Source organism: Numida meleagris, chromosome 3 (genome assembly GCF_002078875.1).
Source record: "Numida meleagris isolate 19003 breed g44 Domestic line chromosome 3, NumMel1.0, whole genome shotgun sequence".
NCBI classification, from domain to species: domain Eukaryota; kingdom Metazoa; phylum Chordata; class Aves; order Galliformes; family Numididae; genus Numida; species Numida meleagris.
Genome location: NC_034411.1, coordinates 102,191,738 through 102,206,168, shown reverse-complemented (window position 1 = coordinate 102,206,168; position 14,431 = coordinate 102,191,738). Strand labels below are relative to the sequence as shown.

The 14,431-nt window shown below is 38.8% G+C and overlaps 1 protein-coding gene across 16 annotated transcripts in view; it reads left to right on the top strand.

Annotated features, from left to right (window-relative positions):
* TTC32 (tetratricopeptide repeat domain 32) overlaps positions 1 to 14,431 on the top strand; it is a 124,203-nt gene that overhangs the window by 72,609 nt on the left and 37,163 nt on the right. For 10 of the 16 annotated variants that reach the window (XM_021389688.1, XM_021389689.1, XM_021389686.1 and 7 more), the window contains 2 exons: positions 2,293 to 2,371; positions 2,926 to 3,007. The gene's annotated coding sequence lies outside the window, so the exon portion shown is untranslated. The remainder of the gene's footprint in view (positions 1 to 2,292; positions 2,372 to 2,925; positions 3,008 to 14,431) is intronic. The other 6 variants (XM_021389690.1, XM_021389691.1, XM_021389685.1 and 3 more) reach the window with 1 other exon arrangement.

The following is a 14,431-nucleotide window of genomic DNA, read 5'->3' as shown; positions in this document are numbered from 1 at the left end:
GCAGATCCAAATCTTGCTGGAGTGAATTCTTTCTTTGGTTGTTTTCCTGTAGTTCTCCTTGGCTTCAGTGGGACACATGCCTACGTACTGTGCATATGCTCAGCCTTGTTAATGTTTGTGTAGCACTCGGTCTCTGATAGCCTGAATTGTGACTGAGAGGTGTTGGAAGGGTACTGCAGGTAATGACATGGGGTGGGGGGCACGGTGGAGGAAAGGGGGAGCTGCAACAGGTCCAGCTAAGAGATAAAATGGGACAGTAGCAAGGTTGTGGTGCAGCTTGTGCTCCTTAAGAGAGCACATAGCAGCACACCTGAGGGGAGATTCGGGGCGCCGCACACTGAGGGCAGAGGAATTCCAGAGTCCCCAGTACAGTGCTCCAAAGGCAGCTTGTGCTGTGCTGAGAAGGCTCCTTTTTTTAGTATTGGCTGCAGTGTATGGCCTCAAATTGCCTATCTTTTTTGGGCAATTAGCCACCTCCCTTTGCTATGTCTATACTAATAAATTAGCAGTGCCGAAGGTCTTGCCTTGGCCCTGAATTACATTGTTTCTATCCTTAAATTGCTAGAGCAGTCCTTGGCAGGGGTTTGGCTTCGGCTTACTGAAAGCCTCTCGTACTATTTCTGGGCCTTGTTCAGGAGTTAGATTGGGCCAAAGACCATCGAAAAGGCAGTTTGGATGTGGCCTCTCTGCTTAAGAGGCCAGGAGAGTTTAATAAATAAATGTGGCTATGTTCTGACAGCATGATTTTACTCCCAGGGCCGAAGAACAGGGCCTGGAACTGCCTAGTTTATCGGTAGGGGTGTAGCCATCACCTCTGAGAGCCTCGTGCAATAGTGAGACACTTGTTTCTTCTACTGTGATTCAAGCAGCAGGTGAAATAAGACCAAAGCAGGTGATGATAACATTTTTAAAGGGTCAGTTCTTCAGAAGCTATTTTTTTTCTATGTATAGAGCAAAGCAGAGAAATTTCTTTATCTGAGAAACTCAAAGAAAGATCGATATAGTATATTAGATGATTAAAATTTGCATGGAAAATTAAGAAAGATATGGAGAATTAAAAATTAACAGAAAATCAATGTATAAAAATCTACATGCTTGGTAAACTAAATCTAGAAGATCTACTGCAGGGAGCCTGCTTTGGCAGGGGGGGTTGGATTTGGTGATCTCTGGAGGTCCCTTCCAACCCCTACAATTCTGTGATTCTTTGATTCTGTGATCTACTGAAATCTCAGGTCAGTATTGCTACTTGAAGTGTGGTGAATGTTTTTATGTACATGACTTAAAAGTATTAACAGAATATGTATTAATTCCTGATCTTTTCTGTGTATGCACTGTCTTCTGCCTGTAACCTCATTTATTTTGATGGAGTTGATCTATTATCAAATTGGTGGGCCACACTGCTGAATTAGGCCTTGTACATTCTTAAGAACAGCTCTTCATGTTTGGTGATGCTGTCCAGGTAAATGTTAACTCTTTTAAGATGAAATGGATAGCGTTTTAGTATTACACCTTCATTAGGTCCTCCGCATTTGTTACTCTAACACTCTGTATAATCCTAATTGAGAAAAAAAAAAACAATCCAAAATGACATCACTGCTGTGGCCTGAGAAAACAGTGCTTTTGCAGCTGCCTTTAACTACCAGTAGTGGTACATTTATGCAGACTAAAGTACTCTAATCAGTAGGCCATTGTTATATTAGTCCATCTTTTTGTAAATCTTGAGCACTGTGTTACTCTGACTACCTTGAAGGTACATCCATGCTATGGTGTGGCTGTCATGATTATTAGGTCTATTCAGTTATTGAGAACCTGGACATTAAATGGGAAAGTGGTAGAAATACCTCTGATGTGACAACAGCTGAGTGTTGGCAACTGACAGTTACCCTGGCTTTGGGCTGTGGCATCTCTATCAGGCTTTGGTATGTCTATGCATGTCTAGGTCACTTTTGAGGTTCATACTGAAATTAAATGGAAACATTAAAGTCTAGATTTCTCTCTCTCTTCTCTCTCTCTCCTTTTTTTTTTCCTTCTTTTTTTTTCCTTCTCCCCCCCCCCCCACTCTCTCTCTCTCTCTCTCTCTCTCTCCCCGTCTCTAGAAGACCGAAGAAACGAACAAACCGTGCCCCCCCCCCCCCCAAAGTAGAAAGCTTCTAAGCCCTCCCTTTTCACTTTGCATCTCCTTGCCCTGGACAGCAGTCCCTGTGTTGGTTTGGGTTGCCAGACCTTGTCCTTCCCATCAACATTCCCTCCTAATTCAACTGAAACGTATCTCTTGTTTTCCTCTTCTTCCAGTGGGTTAGAACTTATGTGATGGATCTCATGTATGCTTGTGGCAGACCCGTTGAGTTTGTTGAAGCAGCAGAGAAGAGAGGTATGAGAATTTTAAATTGCAGTTTTGAAGGAATAGCACCTTTGGCATGTGGAGTTGCAGAATGAGAGTCCATGTCGGGGGTGCAGGTTGGGCTGTGAGGGTCATGAGTGACCTCCAGCAAATGTCTTCACCAGGAGAGCTCAACTCGCACATCTGCATTCTCTGCTCACACCAACTAACTCAAAGCAGACCCCAAAGGAAGCAACTGTGAGTTGCTGACGGGAGTCCAGAGCACATCTTTTCCATGACACCCATGAGGCCCCACTCCTGAGTGGTTCAGGGAATAAGGGTTTACCTTTCTGCTTCCTTTTTTTCAAAGCTGGTTAATTCAACGTTATGTTCTGCCATAGATCTGAATAAGAGTGAATTTTAACTACTTCCGTACTGCAGCTGCTCCAGTCAGTCAAGGATTTAACCTTGCAGAAGAGGACTTTTCTCTTAGATACGCTTAAGTTGGAGATGTCTGTTAAAAAGGAAGAATGGAGATGCCACAAAGCCCATTCAAAGCAGCCTGTAGAGTTCATGTTTTCTTTCTTTCTTTTTTTTTTTTGCAGAAAGAAATGAGGCTCTGTCAAACACCTACGAGATGTAATTGGACATGACAGCCCGCGTCAGAGTTCAGCAATGAAAACTGAAGTAAGTTTTTCCCTTTTTTTTAAGCTGGGAATCATGCATCAGGCTAATGAATAACAGGCTTTTGTTTGTTTGTTTGTGTATGGTTTTGGTTGGTAGGGAGGACATGTTCTTTTGTTCTCACCATTTTGTTCTGGCTCTGTTCTCTGAATGCTACCACCGCGCTGACTTTGACAGATTCAGCTGGAAAAACAGACACATTATAACTAGCAGTGCCCAAATACCAGCTATGCGATGTGATTCACTTTGCGGAGGAGGAGAATGGTTTGTTAAATTGCTGGTGGGTTTATGCCTAAAGGACACCTAGAACACAGGAGGTTTCGCCTGCTATACTGAACAACCTGTTCTGTTTCTACAGGAGTAATTTTGATAGTTGTCACATACACACATGTGCTGCATGAATGAACCTAGTTCTGCCTCATACACTTCTAGTTATAAGCACATGGTAGTGCTGTTAATATTCTTCACTATCAGTTTGCTTGGAAGCTGTTGGATCCTCAGAAAAGCAGCATAGCTTTTCCAACAGAAACCCTGAAAAACATGTATTTCTTCCACAAGAAGTGCAAATACTTTTAAAAGACTGTTGGATGGTGAGGCACAGGTTGCCCAGAGAAGCTGTGGATGGCCCATCCCTGGAGGTGTTCAAGGGCAGGATGAGTGGGCCCTGGGCAGCCTGAGCTGGTGGGTGGCACCAGCGCATGCAAGGGGGTTGGCGCTTGATGATCTTTAAGGTCTCTTCCAACCCAAGCCATTCTATGATTTTCTAATTAAGCAGTCAACAAATGTTATTTTTAAGACTTGCCTGTGTTCAAGTCTTCTTGTCACACATTTTGCTAATTCAGTGTACTAGATGATTGAGGAGGGTGGACGTCATGCTAGGAGTTAAAGTGTCATGACCGTAGTGAAGAGGGAATAATTATTCACTGTTCATCATGAAGCAAACATGAGGAGGCTCCTGAGAAGGTGATGGCATGGAAATTTCAAACTAAGCAACTAGTTCAACTGTGGAATTTATAATCCTGAAAGTTTATGTGAATTTAAAAAACAATTAGATGAATTCATGGGAAAAAAGGTATTCAAAGGCTAATAAAATGAAGAAATAACCTCTGGCTTGGGAAGTTCTTATGCCTCTGATTACTTTGATGCAGGGAAGAAATATGAAGAAGGACATTGAGATTCATTACCCTGTTATTCTGGTCTTTCCCAGATATCCTCTACTGGTCACAGACCCAGATGAATTTTTGGTTTGTGCTGTTCTTGCAAAAGACCATAAGAACAACAGTGAATATAAACTGGTTTTAAAGTTAAATCAAGTAGAAAATAAATGTGGAGTCTTAACTGCACCTAATGTCGATTTCATGTTAAATCTTTTGAGCAGCTGGGCTTAACTTGGCTCGAGCAAAATTTGTGAAAGAAATTTTCTTCATTTCTTTTCTCTGCAGTTTTAAGTCCACATCTTTTTAGCTAAAATGATTTATAATATTATTCTGTTATTAAAATAGTTACCTTCAGAGATTAATCACCTTGGAATTCAAGTAAAGGTGAAAGAGTCTCTGTATATTTTATGATATTATAATAATTGATTACCTGACAAAAAGAGCATAATATTTATGCAATTAGTTAGTTATTTATTCCTGATTATGAAAATTGCTTTAGAGTCATTTTCTTAGGTGACAGTTGAAGAAGAAATTGTCTTTCTGATATAATGTATTGAGAAAGCCTTCTACAATAACAGGCATCAAGAAAATATTTTAAGCCATCACAGTGTCTTTAGGTTAAATTCAGCAGTGTTAACCAGTATATCAAAGGTCTGACTTTCCACTAATCTTGAACTGGCCCTTCAAGTAGTACATATAGCAATGTATCCTATGTCTCTCATGCATACAATTATACATACAAGTACTGATCTGAGAGTGATGCCTCCTATTTTATTATGATGGCCAACAATGTCAGAGGCGGATGGTGGTGATATGGCTGTAAAGGTTGAACCTTCCCACCAATATCTCATTACATTTTGTTGCTGTGTGTCAGATGGCAGCAGAGGGGCAGTCTGACAAAATGGTGTCTGACATGGAAGTGCGTATGAAGAAAAGGTGTGTCACTGAATTTCTCCATGTGGAAAAAAATGGCACCCGTTGACTGACATTCATGAATGTTTATGGAGTCCAAACAGTGGCTGTGAGCACAGTGAGGTGGTGGGTGGTGCGTTTCAGCAGTGCTGACAGTGACAGTGTGTCATCTCTGCTGGTGCAGATTTTTATGAGCACGGCATGCGGGCTCTTGTTCATCGTTGGTGAAAATGCACAGCTAATGGTGGTGACTGTGCTGAAAATAGTGTTTTGTAGCTGAGAATTTGCTCTATCAAATAGTGTTACTGTGCTCTTTCTGTCTGTTGCTGTTTCCATGGAAATAAATAGGAGACATTACTTTCAAAGCAACCTGTGCACACACACGTACGCATGCACATGTGTAAACACGTGGACATATTTTTATTCCTACAGTATATATACATACGTAGATAATAAATAAAATACAAATTGCAAAAATGAAGAGAAAATGAAAAAGATACTGCATATCAAAGAAAGTGGATGACACTTTCCCTTTGTCATAAAAAGAAGGAATTTTAAAATTATCTGGTGTGAATATCTGTTCTCAAGGGATTGTTAGTTTGCTGGCTTTTTCATCTTGATTAAAGGCTTACTTCAGGTAATTCTGCCCAATCTCTTAACATTGTCACTATTTCTTTTTGCAGATAGCTATTTTGTTACTAGAATTTCTAGCAGAATTCTATCATGCTATTGGTCTTATAATGGGAAATGTGTCTGTTAACATGGCAAATTATATTTCGAGGCAGCACGTGCAATGCTAAATGCCAGAACACCAAGATGACCCATCTGCCCAATATGTAAAGTATAATAACACCATTATGAAGTGATGATATGTTTACATACCCTTGTAACAGGATTAAAGTTTTCTTAATTGCCCCCTGCTTGAACCTAATGTAATGTTTTTGGTGTGTCCTATAGAATAATATTGAAAGAATGAACAAATCAGTGGCGGAACCTTCTGAGATTTGCCTAATTACATCTCAAATTGTTCCCATATTGGAAATTACATGCATATAATGCCTTTTGGGGCATTGAATAGAAGAAGCATATGAAGGTCAGCCAACAGTGCACTGCAATGAGTTCTGTCTTCATGAACTTCTAAAATGTCTTTTTCATGCAATAAGACACATTAATTTCCTAGAAACAGATTTCAGAATTGTATTATCTGATTTTGGAAGGCTCAGTTCTGCAATCTCCATAAACCTGCTGTTAAAAACATAAATTGCAGTTGCCCCGAATTTAGTTAAATCATCACAAATAGAAATCAGTGTTAGGTTATGCGTGAGGTTAGGATGCTGGTGATGCATTTCAGGAACAGGGTTAATTTTGGAAGATTCTCAAGAGTTTTACAGACCTGAAACCAACTCCTGACCCATGCATCATCCAAAACACCCCAGTGAAATGCAGGGAAGTCTTGGATAGGTTAAGGAGTACCACCTGCATCCTGCTGTGTGTTCCCATGATACCTTATATGTTTGTGATAGGTGAGCATCTGCTTTTCAGAGCTGCAAGTGAACCAACAGGATGACTTCTTGCTAGCCAAGGAGTGCTGACCCCATTGAGCAGAGCTGCATGCCTGAGGGTACAGGGATACTTGGAGATTGACTAAGTGTGCAGGGAATTTCTTAAAGACCTGTGAGGTGTTGCTGAGCATCTTTTCTTTACAGGTTTGATTGCTTCAAGTCCAAAAAACACCTAACCCTTGACAGTCTGCTTTATAAAGACTACCACACAATTTTAACAGCAGTATTATCTATTATTCAGTTGGTTGAAAATCAGACAAGGTAGTGAAAATCATGTAAAGTATTAAAATGCTAGCTTCTGTATATTACTGTAGGAAGTGTTATAACAGCGATATTCTAAGAAAATCCCAGTCCCACTAATGCTTACCCTCACCTCAAAGTGAAGGGTATTTAATTTAATTTATTTATTTATATTATCATTTTATTTATTTATTTATTTATTTGACTTCTCTGCTTCAAAGTGTGCTGTCTGCTGCAGAAATAAGACAGAGCAAAGGAGTAGATATGGTGGGTCATGGAGATGGGTCAGGGAGCATCTAGGAATATTACACTTGAGAATCTGACTGGGACTTCCTCTGCAGTAGTTCACTCAATGTACTGTTGCTTAAGATATTTTGCTTTCATATCTGAGTTTTGGCAGCAGTTTGGTTCATTGGTAGCCTTTTTCCTTCCAAGATCAGTGCTGAATCACATTTTAACTGTGAAAAAGGAAAAAATGTCATTTGGCAGTGCTCCATGACCTTGATTTGCTGTGCTTGTAGGGTACAAATGAGAGGTCTGATATTTTTGTTTCTGGAAATTTCACTTATTTTATTTGCTTCACTGAAAATTTAACAACTAAGAGAGCCAAGAGAGACTCCTTGCACGGTTAAGAAGGGAAACAAAAATGTCATTTTTCAGGGTGAGCAGAATATCTGACATGCTGTGATAGCCTCATACCTGCGTATCTTGTAACCTCTGGGCACTAGGGGTTTTCACACTGCATCAATACCATACAAATATTGAATAGCATGGGATGTGATAGAGCTCAACTCTGAAATCTATCACTACCAAATGACATTGTAAGAAGCAGTTTAAACTTCTTAATTTACACAAAAGCTTTGCAGCTTTGCAAAGATTTGCAGCTTTGCAAATGTTTAGGTTTTGACTTGACTTATTCTAGCTGAGAGGAATGGGCAGGGCGTTAGGCTCCTACCCACAGCACAAGGATGGATAGCATTAGGGTTTGGATTCAGTCCCACAGCAGGATGAGCACAGCCAGACTCCCTGGGGTGCTCTGGATGCTTTGTGCTGAACCTGTATTGCAGTCTGGCTCTCAAGCCAGTGTATCTGGGCCCATCACATCAACATAGTTGGTGCTTTCAGACATGGAGCATTGAAGTGGTCTCCATGTGATTCCTTTCCTTGTTCTTGGCCAGCGTGAATCGGACATAAGTTCATGGCACGAACACCTTAATGTTGCTCCAGATCATGGTGGTTGGTACAGCCCTGTTGCTTGTGATCAGAAAAAGCAAAGCATCTTCTTGCTGCTTCATTGGTGGTACTAACTTGGGCTTAAAGCATCTGGGCACATCATGTGCAGTGTAGGCATTACCATTTCCAACATGAAAAATACTTGTGAATAATGTTATTTATTTCTGAATATTATTTATGTCTGTTCTTGCCCTATGTGAAACTTGTAGTTGCTGCAAAACTTAACAGTTTAGTGGGTGTTATCTCAGATAAGCAGCTTTAGTAGCAAAATTAGGTCTCACAGCTCCCTTTGGCTTGGTTCAATGCAAAGGAGCCTTAACAATTCAAGTTTAGTCTGATCTATAGCTGTGTAGATGGGGATTGCCAAGTTCATGTGCATGCTTCTGTGCAATTATAATTATGAAAATTGCTCTTCAGCATGTGAAATGGTGTAGCTTTGCAGGCTTTTTTAATTAAGAAGCTGTCAAAAATGTATGCTGTTCCAATGTACAAATCCATGGCATTTAAAAAAAGTTATTCTGAATGTAGGGATCCAAGGCTCCTGCTGTACAATTATATTATGGTTAAAATAATATTCAAGTGAATTATAGTAATTCCAGTTAAGAACGCTAAAGAGATTTTATAGGAAACTATTGTCAGAAATTACATTTGATTTGGTGGTATTCCTCGTTAATAAAGAACTTCTTTCTTGTCAAACATCACAGTATTAGAGGACAAAATCCTCAGCATAATGTAGGCAGAATTTAGGAGTCACACTTGGAATCATATATATAGAAAGATATCTTTAATCTAAACTTGTTAGAGGGAGTCCCTAGGGGTGAAACAGAGCACAGTAACCAGGTATACTTTTAGCTGACCTAAATTTAAAGAAAGGATGCCGACCTTTCAATACTTGATCTCCAGTCTGTTCTTTCATGCCACAATGGAGATAAAGTTGGTACAAAGCAATCATTACCAACTTACCAAGATCATCAGACCCATTAAAATATTTCAGTCAGGAACAAACCTGATCCAAAGAGAGACAGGCAGTGGGATTCAATAGCCTGTGTTATTCATCGGGCTGGAGAGAAAATCTTAATGGTCCCTTAAGGTCTCAGAGGCTATGAATTAAATGGCTAAAAGTAACTCATTTAGAGGTGTAAAATGTGCCTTTTCATAGTTACAAGCTGATTTCCATGTGTGCTTTTCATTAATTCAAGAAAGAACAATCTTCCTTTCTCTCTGATTAAAGCTTTCTGTAGATCCATATGAAAAATATGCCTCAAAGTTGCAAATAGCTAAAAGGTTGAATGTAGTGGGTTGAAGTTCTGAAATCTGGGAGGCTAGAGGGAAATCTGAAATGTACAGTCTTGAATGCCTGTGAATGTACATACTAATTAACAAAGGCCAGGACTGTGCACTAATATAAGTCAGTTACAGCCTGCTGAATCCAGCCAAAGCAACACCTGTCTTTAATATATAGAAAGAATAATTGTCATGAGGGACTCGAGTCCAGGATACAGTGATGGAAGATCCACTTCATGCAGAGGGTAGTAAAGCTCCTAAAAATGATGGATGACAGATGATGGTTTTCTAACACAAAACATACTGGGTTTGACAATGAGTAATTTTATGCTGGATGTTGTCCTGATAGATATAGATGAATTAAATGCTACACAGCAGCCTTGAGTGGCTACGGGTCTGATGATCATGGTCTGATTGCAAGTACTATGTAACTTATACTTAATTTATTAAAAGAGAACAGTCCCAACAACTGGTTTATTTGTGGAAGCCAGGGAGAAGTGATGAATAAATTTGCCCTGGAGGAAAATGGGGTTGGAAAAATATGAATGAATACGGAGTTCCTCAGCAAGAGTTTATTGCTTGGCTACTAAGTCTTGATTCCACATTCAAAGGATGTAATTTGCTAAAATAAATTCTAATCCAGTGGAGAAAAAAGGATAAAATAATCTTCCCTAGATATAAGACATACAGAGGAAAAAGAAATGGAAAAGGTGAAAACAACCTGTGTGAAGTAGAAACTAAGAAATCAGTTTAATTGATAAGAGAAATTGATCCTATGATAGAAAAAATCCTGGTGACAGGATAGGGCTCAGGATGTTAGGAACAGAAGAAACCTTAGGGAAGAGTTAGGCTTAATATAGAGGAGCACAACAAAACTGACAATGGTGAAGTTAAAAAGACAGAAGCAATAAGGATTTCCCATCTCCATTTGGAAATATGCACTGTGACATACTTTATCACCTTCCAAGCTCATCAGTACTGAAGGAAGGCAACGGACAAGATCTGCTAGGGGTAAATATTTTTCTATCATCTGTCTTGGCTAGCTTGCACCTAAGAATTCTGGAAGAGTTGGCTGAAAACATTTCTGTTTCACAGATGTTCATTTTTTAATAGGTTGCAAAATCTCGTGAAACTCCAGGAAAGAGGAAGAACTGCAATATTGTGACAACAATCAGATAGTGAAATTGAGATGACCCAGAGTCGTAGGCTGGTTTACCTGGAATCACCTTCCATTCAAATGATGGACAATCTGGTACAGCATTCAATTAACAAGAAATTAATTTTCATATGAACGTAATCCAGATCCAAATGAATGACTTGAGGAAATAAATTGGGTTTAAATTTTTGAAACAACAAATGAAATCAGTTTTGGTAACAGTACAAAGGGTGGGATAAAGTGTTTTAATCTGTTCCAAGTGTTATTCCAACTAAATGATCAGTACTACATGATGCCAACAAAGTGAACATTTAGTCTGCTGTGATCCACTTGACAAAAGTTAAAAAGGCTTGTCTGTAGGTGCCTTTATCAAACAGAAATGTTTTCAGCAGAGCTCCAGAATGGTGGCTTCTGACTCCAAAGCCAGGCAAAATGTTCTTCAGTGCTCTGGAAATGAATATGGATCTATTGCTGACAACAGTTGTGAACGACACAAATACTGTCAGTATGATCTGCTATGATGATTACTCAGGGTAATCCGGATTGTTTGGTCCAATAAAATATAATTTGTTTAAATGAGCCAGAGATAGGGAGATATCCTTTTGTTTTTGTTCTGTGCTGCTTTGTACCAGCCTATTGTGATGAGTTCTGTGACTCACTTTCTGAAAAGGAAGATAATAAATTGGAGATTTTAGAAAAGAAGCAGCCATAAGATGGAGTGAAAGACTTCCAGGTACATGATTAATTTGGAAAATTAAAGATCAAAAGGTATAGGAACATTTAACAATACTTTTAGAAAAATATGCTTTGTGGAATCAAAGCTGTTAATTTTTCTTTCATTTGACTGATTTTTTTCATTTGTCAAAATGATCAGAAAGGTATTTTGAATTTGTTGATATATTCCATATTAATAATTTTGAAAGCTGTAAGTCTCTTTTTCTATGTTAAAAAGGATTATTGTTCTGAAATGTCAGCTAATTATAGTAATAGGCTGTTATAAAAAAAAACAAAACAGAAAATGGTATGCTCTCCCTGTTTCAGAATCTAGAAATTTTGAAGGATTTTGAAATTATGTACTTGTTAGTGTTAGCAGAATTTACTTGTGAGCATTCCGACTATCTTAGAAAGAAGAGCTGCTATGATAAAAATCAACATCTGTAGATGTCATGGTTTTATGATTTTCGGTTATTGGTACTCCACATCATAACATCATGTAGTGAATGTACCTGGTTCTCAGAAGAGAAGGACTACTACATTCCCCACGGCACTTTGCTCCTCTGTTACCATTTCCAGCCAGAGGGAAAAGATAAAAGCTCACAGTACAAAAACTTGCAGATCACGAGACCTCGTCGCTTTTTCTGCCGTCTCTCGTCTTGGCAGCACCTCGCTCTCCAGCCGTCTTATCGTCGGTAGTAGAGTAAGGCCTACCTTGATTTTGGGACATTCTCTCTCTCTGTATTGGATTTATCAGCTTATATTGTAATTATATTGTATTATAGTGTGTTGTTTTGCATTCCGATATCTTATTTAGTAAATTAGTTTGTTTCTCCTCAGATTGTTGCCGCTGTTCTTTGCTCTCAGGGCCATCTCCTTACCCTTTTTCCCTTTTCCCTTTTCCCGGGGTGTGGGCCTGTGGATCCCCCGTCCCCTTTGTCACGGAACCGGGCTGAACGCCCGTAAACCACTGACAGTAGACAAGAAAAATATTGTTCAATTACATAACACAGAGATGACTTGATTATGGAATATGAATAATTTTGAACATGAAGATAGAATGCTAAGATAGAAAGATAAAAGAGTTAAGTACCTACATGACAAAAAGATGATATTTTCTATAACATAGCCATATTAGTTTAACTATTTCTATATTGAATCAAAAATATTTGTTGGATTATAGTAGTTTCTAAAAAAACAGTCTTGAGTCAAAGTCTTCAAGATGGAACAATCCATCATTTTTCTTGGTACCTTATTTCAGTGCTTATTTATTCATACTTTTAGTAAGATGCATTTTTCTTTTGCTTTGAAAACATCTGACTTGTGTGACAACCTCTTGTCTCTGATGAAATTACTGTGTTATAACAGTCCTTCAAAACCTGCTGTTTTGCTTCATCACTTACATTTTTATGAATCTTATTCAAATTGTTCCTTCTACTAGTAATGCAATTAGAAGAGGCCATCAAAATTAAAATGAAGAGGTTATGGCTAACCCAAAGACCCAAGTCCAGGTGTTGCATAAAAAAAAAATTTATCTGAGACATGGTACTTTGGATGCCTTCAATTGCAGGGTTGTGAAATGGAGATTCACAGAAAAAAAAAAGCTGTATGAGACAGACCTCCAGGGGCCATCTTGTCCTGTGCCTGAAGGCAGAATCAACTAAGCTTATGTCATTCCTGCCAGATGCTTACCTAACCTGCTCTGAAAATTCTCCAGAGATCCTACAGCTTCCCTAGAAAATGTATTCCAGTGCTTCATTACTCTTATCATTAGGGAATTTTCCATAATATCTCATGTGGATCTTCCTTACTGCAATTAAAGTCCATTATTTTTCATTCTAGAAGACAAGGAGAGCAGATTATTACTGACATATTTGCCTCAGACTTTCCAACATCTAAAACTGACCTTTTCTTCAAACTTCCCTATCCTAAATGATGCCAGATCTCTCAATCCTTCCTTGTGGGTGACAGTTCCTCCACCTCAGCTCACTCCTCTCTTCCCCAGTAGTCTCGGCTTTGCCTTGAGTGCTCCACTCTAGTGACACAATAACTAAAGCCTTGCTAAACTGAATGCAGAAGTATTGCTTACATTTTATATGTATTCCTATTGATTTATAACTTTTCAGATGACATGCAGTCAGATGCTGACCACTGTTCTTAATACTGTGGAGTGTGATCTCTTCAGTAACTGAATGGTCGTTTGTCTCTGTTGGAGTACATTTAGGTTCTTATATTGCACACATTACCAGAGTTACATGCCCGTAGAGATTTGAGATGGTACAAAATGTAGTTGAAACCTGTCAGACCAGCTTTTCTTGGTTGTTGAAGTCTGGTGTGATAGTAACCTTGCTCTTTGGAAACATATTTTTCACATTTGAAAATGTCTGTCACAGTTTGGAGCATCTTGCTAGATTACATCACAGTGGCATGCAACACACAGGAAATCTGAAAAATATGCTGCATTAAATTGCCCTTAAGGAAACTGTGGTATTCAAAATAGAATATGTTTTAAATCTTACTTGCTTGTTTGTACAACTGGCCTATGCTACATAAACCACATTAAAACTTGGAGGTTGTGTGTAGTTACCAGGTATCTCAGTGTTTTAGGACAAGTTCACTCACATAACCAAGCACTCTGTGATGAGGGGAGCTGGAGATGTTGGTGTTTTAACCTGAGGGAAGTTATTTGCCAACTGTAGTTCTGCCTGATGGATAACGGAACTGGGATACAAAAGAATGAAGCATTTATCATCTGAACTCAACTCAATTTAGCGAGACTTTATTGACACCAGAACTTCTCTAAGATTTGCCAAGGAATGTTAATCACTGTGCTATCTATCAAGAGGAAAGGAATAGCTCAGTATAAAAGGAACCCTTTATTAGAGTGCAGATAAATATAAATGTAGATAAAACCAATGTACTTTGTTATATTCATCAGGGACTGCACCCTTTTGAAATATTTGCTCATCATTGCCAAGGGATTGATTTACTTGTTTTAACTCGTAATTTCATCACATATCCTTCTTTCAAAAATATTGAGAAGACAATAAATCCCACTTGATTTTAGACTTTAGAGCGATACATGGCTATGTTCGCTTTGTCACTCTCCATCCGTTTAATCTGAAGGGAAGGATGCAGGCACCTTTCCTCTGCATTACTTCTCTTTACC